Consider the following 15,248-nt stretch of genomic DNA (forward strand, 5'->3'; position numbering starts at 1 on the left):
GCTAAATCTTCCACTGCAAAATCGGTCTAAATTACGATCATGTGGCCACAGTGGGGCATCGATCTCTGGCAGATTCAATCACAGTAGCCGAGTCTACAGGGAAAATCGATTAGTGTATGGGCACCTCCAAATTGTTACGCGCAGGCGCCGAAGGTTTGCGCACATCTGTATAAAGGTGAAGAGTGTTGAAGCGGACCTGAACTCAGAACTTCCTGTCTGCTGAAAACGATAAGCAACAACATAATAAAGGAAAAAACCTTTCTTTGATACAGCTGATATAAATCCTGCAATAAATATGCAGTGTGTCTACTTCCTGCTTTCATGGAAGCGGATATAGGGTTAACATCCTGTGTTTACAAATTAGCTGCTCTGCCCAGGCAGCCAGCTGACACAGCTGAGAGATCAAGTTACAGTTGTGATTAGTCACAGATGAGGGAGCGAATTAGACAGGCTAAACTCTCTAAATACATACAGGGTGTATTACTCTCTGTTTTCCTTCTGCCCTGTGCGAGAGTTCAGCTCCACTTTAAAGGGAACCTAAACTGAGAAGGATATGGATTTTTTCCTTTTAAAATAATACCAGTTGCCTGACTCTCCTGCTGATCCTGTGTGTCTAATACTTTCAGCCACAGCCCCTGAACAAGCATGCAGATCAGGTGCTCTGACTGAAGTCAGACTGGATTAGCTGCATGCTTGTTTCAGGTGTGTGATTCAGCCACTACTGCAGCCAAAGAGATCGGCAGGACTGCCAGGCAACTGGTATTGTTTAAAAGGAAACATCCATATCCCTTTCAGTTAAAGTTAACCAGAGACGAAGCACCCTCATGTATTTTACCATATATATCAGTGGGAACATTAGAGAAAACACCTACCCTGCTCTCTGTTTCATCCTTCACTGCTCAGCCTGCTTGTTATCAGCCCTGATAAAATCCCCGACTGAGCATTCAGTCTGGCTTTGCTCAGGAATGATTTTAGCTGAGTCATTATAGCATAGCCAGAAGGGGGCAGGCTTGGGCTTGAAAAGACACCAGAGAAGACAGACTCAGCTATAATGATTCCTGAGCAAAGCCAGACTGAATGCTCAGTCGGGGAGTTTATCAGGGCTGATAAGAAGCAAGTTGAACAGTGAATAATGAAACAGAGAGCAGGGTAGGTGTTTTCTCTAATGTTCCCACTGATATATATGGTGAAATACATGAGGGTGCTTCGTCTCTGGTTCACTTTAAGGTTCCCTTTAAAGCATTTATTTTTTATTTATTTATTTTGGTTTTGTAAAATTCCAGCAGCGTGCTGGTGCTGCAGCCAACAAGTGCTGAAACAAAAATTATTTCTTTGAATCATAATCAGGGAATATCCCAGCGCAGCTCCTTCACAAGTCATATTGAGTGTTTGGCTTGTCCGATCTCTTTGCGGTCTGTCCCCCTCCCCCCCCTCCCCCGAGCGCACGTTTAGCCTTCTGCTAGCCTGCTGATAAGGTTTTCACTCATCTAATGGAATTGAATGGCTTTTCCCGAGCCCTGTAAATAACATGAGATTGCACTCCCCCTTGTCTTAGTCATTATCTTGTTTATCTCATTTGCATTGTACAATCAGGATCTACCGTATCGATCCATTTCTAACTAATTTTCCACAAAATAAAAAAAAAGACATCCTATCGACTCGGTGAAAGTGTTTCCGGATTTAGCGAGCGCTTCTCGCAAGTGTTTTATCTAAAAGTAAAGCGCACATGTCTCCGGATGGTCCGCGGGGGGTGCTCTGGTCTGTGTGGCTGCAATATGAGGCTGCAGTGAGGGCCCCGATGATGCAAATCTGACTGCTGCCTTTATGCTTAGTACACACAATGCAATTGTCCGTCAGATCATAGGTCGAATCAATTATTTCCGACAGGTCTGATCTGAGCTCCGAACGTTTTTCTGATCGATTTTCCAATCTTTGCTATACATAATCGATCAGAAAACTATTGGAAATCAGCTCGAACCTGTTGGAAATAATTTGGATTTAACCGTCAGTCACACACACACACTGACACACACACACTGACACACACACACTGACACACACACACACTGACACACACACACACACTACACACACACACACTGACACACACACATACACACACACTGACACACACACACACACACACACACACACACAGACACACACACACACACACTGACACACACACACACACACTACACACACACACTACACACACACACTACACACACACACACTGACACACACACACACACACACACACACACTGACACACACACACACACACACACACACACACACACACACACACACACACACACACACACACATACACTGACACACACACACTGACACACACACTGACACACACACTGACACACACACACACACACACACACACACACACACACATATATACACACACACTGCCACACACAGATGCACAAACTGCACACACACAAACACTGCCACACACTACACTACACACACACTGCCACACACAGGCACACGCACTGCCACACACCACACACTACACTACATACAGCACCAACAAACAAACTACACTACATACAGCACACACACACACGTACACCCCATATACACGCACATACTATATACACACACATATACACATATATACACACACACACAACCAAATAAAATGCAAATATTACTTCAATATATATATATATGTGTGTGTGTGTGTGTGTGTGTATATAGTGTGTGTGTGTATTGTGTGTGTGTGTGTGTGTGTGTGTGTGTGTGTGTGTGTGTGTGTGTGTGTGTGTGTGTATGGTGTGTGTGTATGGTGTGTGTGTATGGTGTGTGTGTGTGTGTGTGTATGGTGTGTGTGTATGGTGTGTGTGTGTGTGTGTGTGTGTGTGTGTGTGTGTGTGTGTGTGTGTGTGTGTGTGTGTGTGTGTGTGTGTCAGTGTGTGTGTGTCAGTGTGTGTGTGTGTATGTGAGTGGTGTGCGTGTGTGTATGTGTGTGTGTGTGTGTGTGTGTGTGTGTGTGTGTGTGTGTGTGTGTCAGTGTGTGTGTGTGTAGTGTGTGTGTGTATGGTGTGTGTGTAGTGTGTGTGTGTATGGTGTGTGTATGGTGTGTGTGTGTGTGTGTGTGTGTATGGTGTGTGTGTATGGTGTGTGTGTGTGTGTGTGTGTGTGTGTGTGTGTGTGTGTGTGTGTGTGTGTGTGTGTCAGTGTGTGTGTGTCAGTGTGTGTGTGTGTGTGTATGTGAGTGGTGTGCGTGTGTGTATGTGTGTGTGTGTGTCAGTGTGTGTGTGTCAGTGTGTGTGTGTGTGTGTGTGTGTGTGTGTGTGTGTGTGTGTGTGTGTGTGTGTGTGTGTGTGTAATTTATAAGAAGTGTTTCTGCTGTAACCAGGAAACTTACCAAAAATGAGTAGTCTGAATAATTTACTGCATTATACTGTATGTCACCGCAGGTCCTCTTTAAATAATCTGGAGGAATAAGATACACTGAAGGTTAGACCTGTGAGTGACGTGCGTCGGCATGCGCTAAGTTGTGTTTTGCGTTCTATTTTTTCCCTTGCCTGTTCAGATGCAATAATCACTCATTAGATGTTTAAAGTGCAGAGGTGAACATACTTATTAAGACGGATCTCGTTAGTAATGATCACATGGCAGCGAGAAATCGTTGTTTGTTTTCGTCCCTAGAATGACCGCGATGACCGGGGGCCACATGGGGGCGCGTAACACGTCACGCGCATGTGAAATATTAATGAGAAACATGTCAGAAGAGCTTATGTAACAGGATGTCACCATGATGGCGAAACTGTCATAATAACGGCCACACGACCAGTCACATGGTCTATTCTGAAACCTGGGTCACCCTTCTCGCGACATGTGCCACATCGCTGACACCTATTTGTGTTCACTGGCTGAGATGTTGCTGTCCAAATTAATTACCATTTATACAGCTATTGAGACAGTTGCATTCAGTATGTTCTGCACACTGAAATAAATAGGTAACCTTATTATACAGTTATTACCCCCAGCAATTAATCAGAATCCAGATATTCATAAAAGAACAAGAAAAGCACTTGACAAGCAGTGTATCCTTCGCTCACTACACTGGCTACCCATGCAATGGAGAATCCTTTTCAACATTTGCATGCTAACATTCAGATCCCTTCACAACCTAGGCTCCGGGTACCTGGAGGATTTGTTTCAACTGCGTCACCCCTCTTGCAACCTCAGATCAATAGGATCCAATAACTTGGCCACCCCCAGAGTCCAACTAAAAACCTTTGGAGCTTTTTGTCATGCTGCCCTTACCCTGTGGAATGCCTTGCTGGACTTAATCAAGCCCGCTCCAACCCTAGACACGTTTAAATCAAAACTAAAAAAAAACACCTGTTTATTCTGGCATTTATGATCACATAACTTCTCCCCTGCACTGATCGGAGACAAGTTTATGCTCTTTGGGTCATACGGGAGTTGAGTTGAAGGAGGAAGCGCGGGAGTGATGTGGAATGCGACGTGGAATGAGATTACAGCGCATCGGATCAGAAGGCTGCATGGGTAAATGAATCCCCCCTCTCCCGTGGTCACAGGTGCTGTAAATGACATTTCGAATTCGAGTGGCTTTGAGTGTGTAGCTACTCGAGAAAGCAAGCCTACGACGCCTGCATCACTGTGGGTACTGCCGGCGATTTGTGATGATTGTTTGAGACGGCTGGTTAGTTGAGTTCCGGGTAACCGGGAAGTCTGCTGTAGTAGAATATCGGTAAATATAATCTGCTCTCGTTATCTGGTCGTTTTGAGGTGTTCTCCAAAACCGGTAAAATACCGGATTCTGTATTTTAGACCTTTTTTTTCGAATCCACTGACATTTTCACACATGCGGTAATAGTTTGTTAATTTACAGATACAGACTAACCAGCAAGCTTATGGTGAACCAGAACTCATTGGAGTGTGTAAGGGACTACAATGGTCCTAAAAGCCCCCTTACTAAGATGTTAAGAAAAACAAAAGTTTGCTTTCCTAAAACAGAAAGAATTTGCGATAATACAGGTTGGAGTGAGCTCCGAGATGTCTCCCAGTGTATCACTGCTGAAATATGCAAATCAACCATTGTTGTCCTTAGAAGCTAAACACACCCCCAGATCCGCTGGAATGCAATGACCTGCATTCACTGATGCCTCATCAGTACCATGCACTGATGAGGATCAATCAATCCAAAACAGTCTGTATGCATGTTGGATTATTGAGGCTCTGTACTATTAACAAGCTGACACATCATTGCATTCCAGCGGATCTGGAGGTGTGGCTAGCTTACAGGGACAACAAAGGATAATTTGCATATTCAGCAGTGATGCACTGGGAGACATCTCGGAGCTCACTCCAAACTGAACTATCACAAATTATTTCTGTTTTAAGAAAGCAAACTTGTGTTTTCCATTTAATTTTTCGGAAAACTGCAGGATGGTTGACTCAGACCTGTTGGATTATAAGTAGAGGTCTCTCCAGCTGTGGAGAAGGTCCCGGCAGCAAACAGAGTCCTGCTGTGGTGATGATGTCCCACATCTGGCCAGAACTGGTTCTTTCAGTGGTCTGCCCAAAACATGAGCCGTTCCTTTATAAGCATTATAGTACAAATCAGCACAGATCTTCAAATACAGTGCAATATAATGAACTTCATAATATAAGACTTCACCAAGGTGGTATAGAGGCCTCTTATATTCTTGTAGTCACCATCACCCAAGGGAATAAAAGGGGCTTACCAGCTCCGAACAACCCACACTATAATGAACAGAGGCGCCAAAAGTATAAGATTAGATTAAATGAGCTTAAAAACCAACTTAAATGGCAAAATTGAAGGAGGAAGTGGTGGTCTTACCTCCCTCAAGCGGACACGAGAACGACTGCGATTCAGACAGTCAAACACATTTATTAGGAACTCCAAAAAGAAATGCAACGCGTTTCGCAGGCCAGAGGCGCTTAATTTGAATCCTTGTGCAGATTGTTTGATACTCCTCTCTATATTGCCTGATGAAGCGGGGTTGAACCAGCTAAACGCGTTGCATTTCTTTTTGGAGTTCCTAATAAATGTGTTTGACTGTCTGAATCGCAGCCGTTGTCGTGTCTGCTTGAGGGAGGTAAGACCACCACTTCCTCCTTCAATTTTGCCATTTAAGTTGGTTTTTAAAGAGGAACTGTAACATAAAAATATCCCTTGGGGGGTACTCATCTCGGGTGGGGGAAGCCTCCGGATCCTAATGAGGCTTCCCACGCCGTCCTCCATCCGTCAGGGGTCTCGCTGCAGCCCTCCGTGGAGTCCGGGCAGCGGTGACGTCATTATTTACCTTCCTGGCTCCTGCGCAGGCGCTCTGACGGCTTTCCATTCCGAACTACACGGAAATACCCGATCGCCGTCGGGTCCGCTCTACTGCGCAGGCGCAAGTCTCCTGCGCCTGCGCAGTAGAGCGGACCCGAATGAGATCGGGTATTTCCGTGTAGTTCGGAATGGAAAGCCGCCACAGCGCCCCCGCTGGAGCCAGCAAAGGTAAATATTGAAATGACAGTCGGCACAGTCGCCGGCTGTTCGGAGGGCTGCGGAGAGACCCCCGTGGGACAGAGGACGGCGTGGGAAGCCTCATTAGGATCCGGAGGCTTCCCCCACCCGAGGTGAGTACCCCCCAGGGGATGTTTTTAATGTTACAGAGTCTCTTTAAGCTCATTTAATCTAATCTTATACTTTTGGCGCCTCTGTTCATTGTATACAATTTTGAGTCCACCCTTGGTGGAGGGTTGCTACCCTTTCTTCCTGTCTACAGAGAGCGACTTCTTAATCCTGAGTGGGGTCAGGACAATCTCCCCACCTGCCTTTACAGTGGTTGCCTGCTGGTGACCCTGACTTGTGAGTATCTAGCAATACAAACTTATTGCCACCTTGTCCAGTACGAATTACACTATTGGGGCTCTTGGTGTTCCCTGTTTTTAACCCACACTATAAGGTTGTGTATGTCGCTTTCAATGGTAGAAGGCACGGGCCACAGTCCATTTGGGCTTCACATGACCTCCAGTCCCTCAATCCAAGTGGGTATAGTATCCAGAAGGTTGACGGGAAAAACAAAGAACCGGCAACTAAACCGTTTATTTAACCCTTTCGGGACCGGCTGCTTAACCCCCCTAGGACCAGGCAATTTTGCATGGGGGGGGGGGGGGCGCGTTTGGGGGCGTCAGGCAGCCGGATCCCCACTGTGGCTTGCTTGGCTATGTGTCCCTCTGGTAGTCAGGTGTCCCCCCTGTAGCCAGCAGCCTTTACTCACCTCCCAGGTTCCAGTGATGAGCAGCAGTGGACCCCTCCGCTCTGGCCGGCATCCCCGCCCGTACTGCCGCTCAGCGGCTTGATGACGTCATCAAGCCGGGACCCGATACTTAACGCAGAACGAGCAGAGATGCCGGCCAGAGCTGAGGGGAGCACCGACCGCCGGGGGAACGTCAGGAAGGTGAGTGGATTCTCTTTTTCCCCCCCTACCGCCGCAGCTCTAACTGTGATCACTACAATCCGCTGGTGATCGTAGTGATCACAGCAGTGCATCAGTACCAATGGAGAGTGAGTCGTTAAGGTGTGTACACACAACTTGCAGCAGAAAAGAGGAATGACTAGCACTTCAGCAATTTATTAATGACCCGGGCGATCAATATAGTCCATTGGTTTACATACACCGTGCAGACGCCATAGCACAACTTTCCAGTATCAAAAGAATAAGAGAGAAGGAAGGCACCAGTGCTCGTATCACCATAAAAACATTTATTGGCGGCAGACGGTAAAAACAGAGGAGGGCCCTGATGGAGAGTGCTCCCCCCTACCTGACAGCTGTTTCTCAACATCTGTTGTATCATCAGAGGTTTTGCAGGGGTGCAGAGAGGCCGCAAAACCTCTGATGATACAACAGATGTTGTGAAACAGCTGTCAGGTAGGGGTGACCGCTCTCCATTTGGGGCCTACTCTGTTTTTACCATCAGCCGCCAATACATTTTTTTTATGGTGATATGAGCACTGGTGCCCGCCTTCTCTCTTATTCTTTTGAAGGTGCGTACACACGCCTGATTCCTTCAAACGAGCGGTCGTCAGACCCGCCCGCGGGGCGGCCAATCTGACGACAGTATCCCCGTGTGTACAGTCCGCTGAGCAAATCAGTCAGAACCAGCCTTATCAGCCTGCCGACAGACTGTACACACGGAGAAACTGTCGTCAGAACGTGATGACCCATCCTTTGACGGGATCAGGCGTGTGGACCCACCTTTAGGATGGGTGGCTACGCCTATTGGCTGGCTCCTGTGTCTATCCATGTTACCAAATGGCTGTTTGTTGGTTACCAACAGCTCCAGGCTGGAGATACCCAACATCTCACTTCCTTTACCGCATTCTCTAATCTTGTGAATTCACATTCATTATTAATTTTCCATGCGGTGACAACCTTAGTGAACTGGCGTATTACAAGATGTTTTGTGCATTGAAGCCAATGCCCTTGTTTGAGGCTAAGCTCGGGGTACCAGTTCTGCTGTCGGAAAGTCCTGTGCCGATATTGGTTTGGCCAGTACGGGTAAAGCCTGCCTGTGTATGTAGCGGTATCAGCTGCTCGCGGTCCCTGGCTGTTGGCGTGTGCCAGGATGCTCTGATTGCGGCAGCTGTGCACGGCCATTGCCAACTTCATTTCATCTTCATCTCGTTCCTTCCATTAGACAGTTACAAGGTTTAACAAGCAATTGCCGTAATGAAGATAAAGTGTGGTCTTTGTGGCCAAAACGCTCACCCCTCTGGTCACACATTTGCTCTTGGAGAAGTGTACCTGAAGCAGATAAACGGAGCAGGCCATCTGGCAGTGCCAATGCCTCGTATACAGATTTATCCGGATCAGGAAACATTGACGCTGTAAGAGTGTACCTATATGTAAGAAGGCCACAGAGCACATCCCCCTCACCTAGTGTCCCCCTTTCAGCGCTCCCCCACCAGAAATTGCAAGCAGGGAACACAGGGCTCACCCCCCCCCCCCCCCCCCGGGTCCCATGCAACGCACCTCTGCATGCCTCCAGACTTCTCAGTCTGCAATATCGCTCACTAAAACATAACATACTGTAACATACTTACAGTAAAGGTAGCCAGGTATAGGTGCCCCCAGTATAGGTAAGCCAGGTATGGGTGCCCCCAGTATAGGTAAGCCAGGTATAGGTGCCCCCTGTATAGGTAAGCCAGGTATAGGTGCCCCCAGTATAGGTTAACCAGGTATAGGTGCCCCCTGTATAGGTAAGCCAGGTATAGGTGCCCCCAATATAGGTTAACCAGGTATAGGTGCCCCCAATATAGGTTAACCAGGTATATGTGCCTCCAGTATAGGTGCCCCCAGTATAGGTAGCCAAGTATATGTGCTCCCTCTATAGGTAGCCAGGTATAGGTGCCCCCAATATAGGTTAACCAGGTATAGGTGCCCCCAATATAGGTTAACCAGGTATAGGTGCCCCCAGTATAGGTAAGCCAGGTATAGGTGCCCCCAGTATAGGTAAGCCAGGTATAGGTGCCCCCAGTGTAGGTAAGCCAGGTATAGGTGCCCCCAGTATAGGTAAGCCAGGTATAGGTGCCCCCAGTATAGGTAACCAGGTATAGGTGCCCCCAGTATAGGTAACCAGGTATAGATGCCCCCAGTATAGGTAACCAGGTATAAGTGCCCCCAGTATAGGTAGCCAGGTATAGGTGCCCTCAGAATAGGTAGCAAGGTATAGGTGCCCCCAGTATAGGAAGCCAGGTATAGGTGCCCCCAGTATAGGTAGCCAGGTATAGGTGCCCCCAGTATAGGAAGCCAGGTATAGGTGGCCCCAGTATAGGTAGCCAGGTATAGGTGCCCCCAGTATAGGTAACCAGGTATAGGTGCCCCCAGTATAGGTAACCAGGTATAGGTGCCCCCAGTATAGGTAGCCAGGTATAGGTGCCCCCAGTATAGGTAACCAGGTATAGGTGCCCCCAGTATAGGTAACCAGGTATAGGTGCCCCCAGTAACCAGGTATAGGTGCCCCCAGTATAGGTAAGCCAGGTATAGGTGCCCCCAGTATAGGTAAGCCAGGTATAGGTGCCCCCAGTATAGGTAACCAGGTATAGGTGACCCCAGTATAGGTAACCAGGTATAGGTGCCCCCAGTATAGGTAAACCAGGTATAGGTGCCCCCAGTATAGGTAACCAGGTATAGGTGCCCGCAGTATAGGTAACCAGGTATAGGTGCCCCCAGTATAGGTAACCAGGTATAGGTGCCCCCAGTATAGGTTAACCAGGTATGGGTGAACAATTGGAATGCAGTGCAGGAGATTTGGGCGCAGCCGGCGCCACCATAGACCGTAATAGTAATAACGGCCATAGCGGTGCACGGTGAGTAACTTCGGTGCTGTCAGAAGATGGAGCTGAAGTTACTTTTTAAACACTGTAATTCGGCCGCCAGGAATAGCAGGAAGCTGAATTACACCATTCCCCACCATCCACGTGGACCTGGAGGGGGAATAGTAATTAACGCCGCCGGGACTTGTGCAGCAGCAGAGTCAGCCGTATACAGTCGGATGCGAAAGTTTGGGCGGTGAAATGAAGTTAATTGGATTACAGAAAGTGTGCAATATTTGTTTAAACAAAATTAGGCAGGTGCATAAATTTGGGCACCAAAAAGAAATGAAAACAATATTTAGTTGATCCTCCCTTTGCAGAAATTACAACCTCTAAACGCTTCCTGTAGGTTCCAATGAGAGTCTGGATTCTGGTGGAAGGTATTTTGGACCATTCCTCTTTACAAAACATCTCTAGTTCATTCAGGTTTGATGGCTTCCGAGCATGGACAGTTCTCTTTAACTCACACCACAGATTTTCAATTATATTCAGGTCTGGGGACTGAGATGGCCATTCCAGTGTGTTGTACTTGTTCCTCTGAATTCCTTAGTGGATTTTGAGAGGTGTTTAGGGTCGTTGTCTTGCTGAAAGATCCAGCCCTGGTGCCGTTTCAGCTTTGTCACTGACTCCTGGACATTGGTCTCCAGAATCTGCTGTTACTGAGTGGAATCCATGCGTTCCTCAACTTTGACAAGATTCCCAGTCCCTGCACCAGGCCCGGCAGTCTATAGGTAGAGCTGGTGAAATCCTAGGATGTGAGCAGTCAGCACCTCCGGTATTGGCACTGTGCTGCCTGTCTGTCACCAGAACCGCGCCCGGCAGTCTGTAGGTAGAGCTGAGAAAATCCTGGGATGTGAGCAGTCAGCACCTCTGGTATTGGCACTATGCCGCCTGTCTGTCACCGGAACCGCGCCCAGCAGTCTATAGGTAGAGCTGGTGAAATCCTCAGATGTAAGTGTTAGCACCTCCGGTATTGGCACTATGCCGTCTGTCTGTCACTGGAACCGTGCCTGGCAGTCTATAGGTAGAGCTGGTGAAATCCTCAGATGTAAGTGTTAGCACCTCTGGTATTGGCACCGTGCCGCCTGTCTGTCACTGGAACCGCGCCTAGCAGTCTATAGGTAGAGCTGGTGAAATCCTCAGATGTAAGCAGTCAGCACCTCTGGTATTGGCACTATGCCGCCTGTCTGTCACTGGAACCGCGCCCGGCAGTCTATAGGTAGAGCTGGTGAAATCCTCAGATGTAAGTGTTAGCACCTCTGGTATTCGCAACATGCCGACTGTCTGTCACTGGAACCGCGCCCAGCAGTCTATAGGTAGAGCTGGTGAAATCCTAGGATGTGAGCAGTCAGCACCTCCGGTATTGGCACTGTGCTGCCTGTCTGTCACCAGAACCGCGCCCGGCAGTCTGTAGGTAGAGCTGAGAAAATCCTGGGATGTGAGCAGTCAGCACCTCTGGTATTGGCAACATGCCGACTGTCTGTCACTGGAACCGCGCCCGGCAGTCTGTAGGCAGAGCTGGTGAAATCCTCAGATGTAAGCAGTCAGCACCTCTGGTATTGGCAACATGCCGTCTGTCTGTCACTGGAACCGCGCCCGGCAGTCTGTAGGCAGAGCTGGTGAAATCCTCAGATGTAAGTGTTAGCACCTCTGGTATTGGCACCGTGCTGCCTGTCTGTCTCTGGAACCGCGCCCAGCAGTCTATAGGTAGAGCTGGTGAAATCCTCAGATGTAAGTGTTAGCACCTCTGGTATTGGCACCGTGCCGCCTGTCTGTCACTGGAACCGCGCCCAGCAGTCTATAGGTAGAGCTGGTGAAATCCTGGGATGTGAGCAGTCAGCACCTCTGGTATTGGCACCGTGCCGCCTGTCTGTCACTGGAACCGCGCCTAGCAGTCTATAGGTAGAGCTGGTGAAATCCTAGGATGTGAGCAGTCAGCACCTCCGGTATTGGCACTGTGCTGCCTGTCTGTCACTGGAACCGCGCCCAGCAGTCTATAGGTAGAGCTGGTGAAATCCTCAGATGTAAGTGTTAGCACCTCTGGTATTGGCACCGTGCCGCCTGTCTGTCACTGGAACCGCGCCCAGCAGTCTATAGGTAGAGCTGGTGAAATCCTGGGATGTGAGCAGTCAGCACCTCTGGTATTGGCACCGTGCCGCCTGTCTGTCACTGGAACCGCGCCTAGCAGTCTATAGGTAGAGCTGGTGAAATCCTCAGATGTAAGTGTTAGCACCTCCGGTATTGGCACTGTGCCGCCTGTCTGTCACTGGAACCGCGCCTAGCAGTCTATAGGTAGAGCTGGTGAAATCCTCAGATGTAAGTGTTAGCACCTCTGGTATTGGCACCGTGCCGCCTGTCTGTCACTGGAACCGCGCCTAGCAGTCTATAGGTAGAGCTGGTGAAATCCTCAGATGTAAGTGTTAGCACCTCCGGTATTGGCACCGTGCCGCCTGTCTGTCACTGGAACCGCGCCCAGCAGTCTATAGGTAGAGCTGGTGAAATCCTCAGATGTAAGTGTTAGCACCTCCGGTATTGGCACTATGCCGCCTGTCTGTCACTGGAACCGTGCCCGGCAGTCTATAGGTAGAGCTGGTGAAATCCTCAGATGTAAGTGTTCGCACCTCTGGTATTGGCACCGTGCCGCCTGTCTGTCACTGGAACCGCGCCCAGCAGTCTGTAGGCAGAGCTGGTGAAATCCTCAGATGTAAGTGTTAGCACCTCCGGTATTGGCACCGTGCCGCCTGTCTGTCACTGGAACCGTGCCTGGCAGTCTATAGGTAGAGCTGGTTAAATCCTGAGATGTAAGTGTTAGCACCTCCGGTATTGGCACCGTGCCGCCTGTCTGTCACTGGAACCGCGCCTAGCAGTCTATAGGTAGAGCTGGTAAAATCCTGGGATGTGAGCAGTCAGCACCTCTGGTATTGGCACTATGCCGCCTGTCTGTCACTGGAACCGCGCCCGGCAGTTAATAATTCGGAAATCTGAGCGTGGAATATTTCTGGAGCATTTCCTGGATTACTGTAGGCCAGGCTCATCATTCTGAGCTTATTAACAGGAGCTGAGAGGTGATGTGTACAGCATAAAGATTCCTGCGCGTAATGAGACTGAGAATGGCGACATATATTTCCACCGCCATGACCTTTCCCAAGCTCGTTCTGCAATATTGAAATATATAACGCTTTGCTTGTCCTTTTCCTGCCACCGAATATTGCTCCGGTCCTTTGTGCCCCCCCCTCCCTCTCGCTATTGTTATGGTCGCCGGCTTGATGGCAGTCAAATACCATTTGATTTTTATTATAATTTTTTTTATTTTATTTTATAAAGTTAAAGGGAAAGTTTACTCTTTGGTACAGAACTGATATTTATTTATTTATTGTATTTATAAAGCGCCAACATATTACGCAGCGCTGGACATTAGTTAAGGTTACAGACAATATTTAAAGATGAAAATAAAATAATGAGATAAACAATTGGATCTGTCTTTCTACTCCTAAACATGAATCTTTTAGATATCTAAAGGTTTTATGTTATGTATAGACATTTACAAAGCAGATTTTATGCTGGGTACACACGATGCGTTTTTTTCGGTCGATTTCCCGCTCAATTCCCTTATCTTTTCTTATCAATTTCCATTCGCTTCTATGAGAAAACGAGCAGTAAAATGATCAAAAGTAATATCAGACATGACGGAAATTATCATTAGAACGCATCTATCGAATGAAAAAACGTAACTTGTGTACCTAGCATAATCTTTTATAGTCTCTGCTCAATTGCAGTGTCTCAAGAGTCTGAACAGATACTGGTGCTGTGCTGTATGTGGTACCCAGTATACAACAGTATATAGGCGATTGACTGGTTGCATTGGTCAGCTCTCCCTGTCTCCCTGTTTATCAGAGCGGTATGGAAGAATAGATCGCGCTGTGCCCATAAAACACGCCTCTTTCACCCTTCTGGCCCCGCCCTTGTATCCTATTTACCTTCTTCTCTGCCTCTCAGATCTCGCACATGTGCGCCTGCGCCGCTTCACTACAGTCCTCAGCAGCGAGATCTGAGAGGCGGTAACAGGATAGGATCTCACACATGTGCGCCTGCGCCGCTTCACTACAGTCCTCAGCAGCGAGATCTGAGAGGCGGTAACAGGATAGGATCTCGCACATGTGCGCCTGCACCGCTTCACTACAGTCCTCAGCAGCGAGATCTGAGAGGCGGTAACAGGATACGGAGTATCACCCGGCATCAATGACACCCGGCGTATAAGACGACCCCTGACTTTTCAGAAGATTTTCAAGGGTTAAAAAGTAGTCTTATACGCCAGAATATACAGTAATTAATTTTGTTGCTCCTCTCTGCACCTGCTCTAAAATTGTAATATCCTTCCTGTAATGTGGTGCCCAGAACTAAATTCCATATTCCAGATGCGGCCTTACTAGAGAGTTAAACAGGGGCAATATTATGCTAGCATCTCGAGTTTTTATTTCCTTTTTAATGCATGTTTATTATTTGTACTGCTGTATCTATTGCTTATTACCTGTACTGTGCTGTCAGTCACCCCTGTTATCATGGTCTGTAATGTCTTGTACAGCATTGCGTAATATCCTGGCGCTATATAAATCCAATAAATAATAATAATAATCCAAAAATTGTATTTGCTTTAGCTGCAGCAGCTTGGCATTTTTTAACTTGCTGCCCATGAGTACTCACTCCTAAGTCCTTCTCCAAGTTTGATGCCCCCATCTGCCTCCCATTTATTCTGTATGGTGCTGCAATTTCTGTGCAATTTAGATCTAATTTTTGTTGTAATCTCTGATGTGATCAGTTTGCCTTATACATGCTAGAAGGTGATGTTATTCTATTCCTG

The 15,248-nt window shown here is 47.7% G+C and overlaps 1 protein-coding gene across 3 annotated transcripts in view; it reads left to right on the forward strand.

Annotated features, from left to right (window-relative positions):
- PHF14 (PHD finger protein 14) overlaps positions 1 to 15,248 on the forward strand; it is a 300,907-nt gene that overhangs the window by 179,712 nt on the left and 105,947 nt on the right. The gene's annotated exons all lie outside the window — the stretch shown is intronic.

The sequence above is a fragment of the Hyperolius riggenbachi genome, chromosome 5, assembly GCF_040937935.1.
Source record: "Hyperolius riggenbachi isolate aHypRig1 chromosome 5, aHypRig1.pri, whole genome shotgun sequence".
NCBI lineage: Eukaryota > Metazoa > Chordata > Amphibia > Anura > Hyperoliidae > Hyperolius > Hyperolius riggenbachi.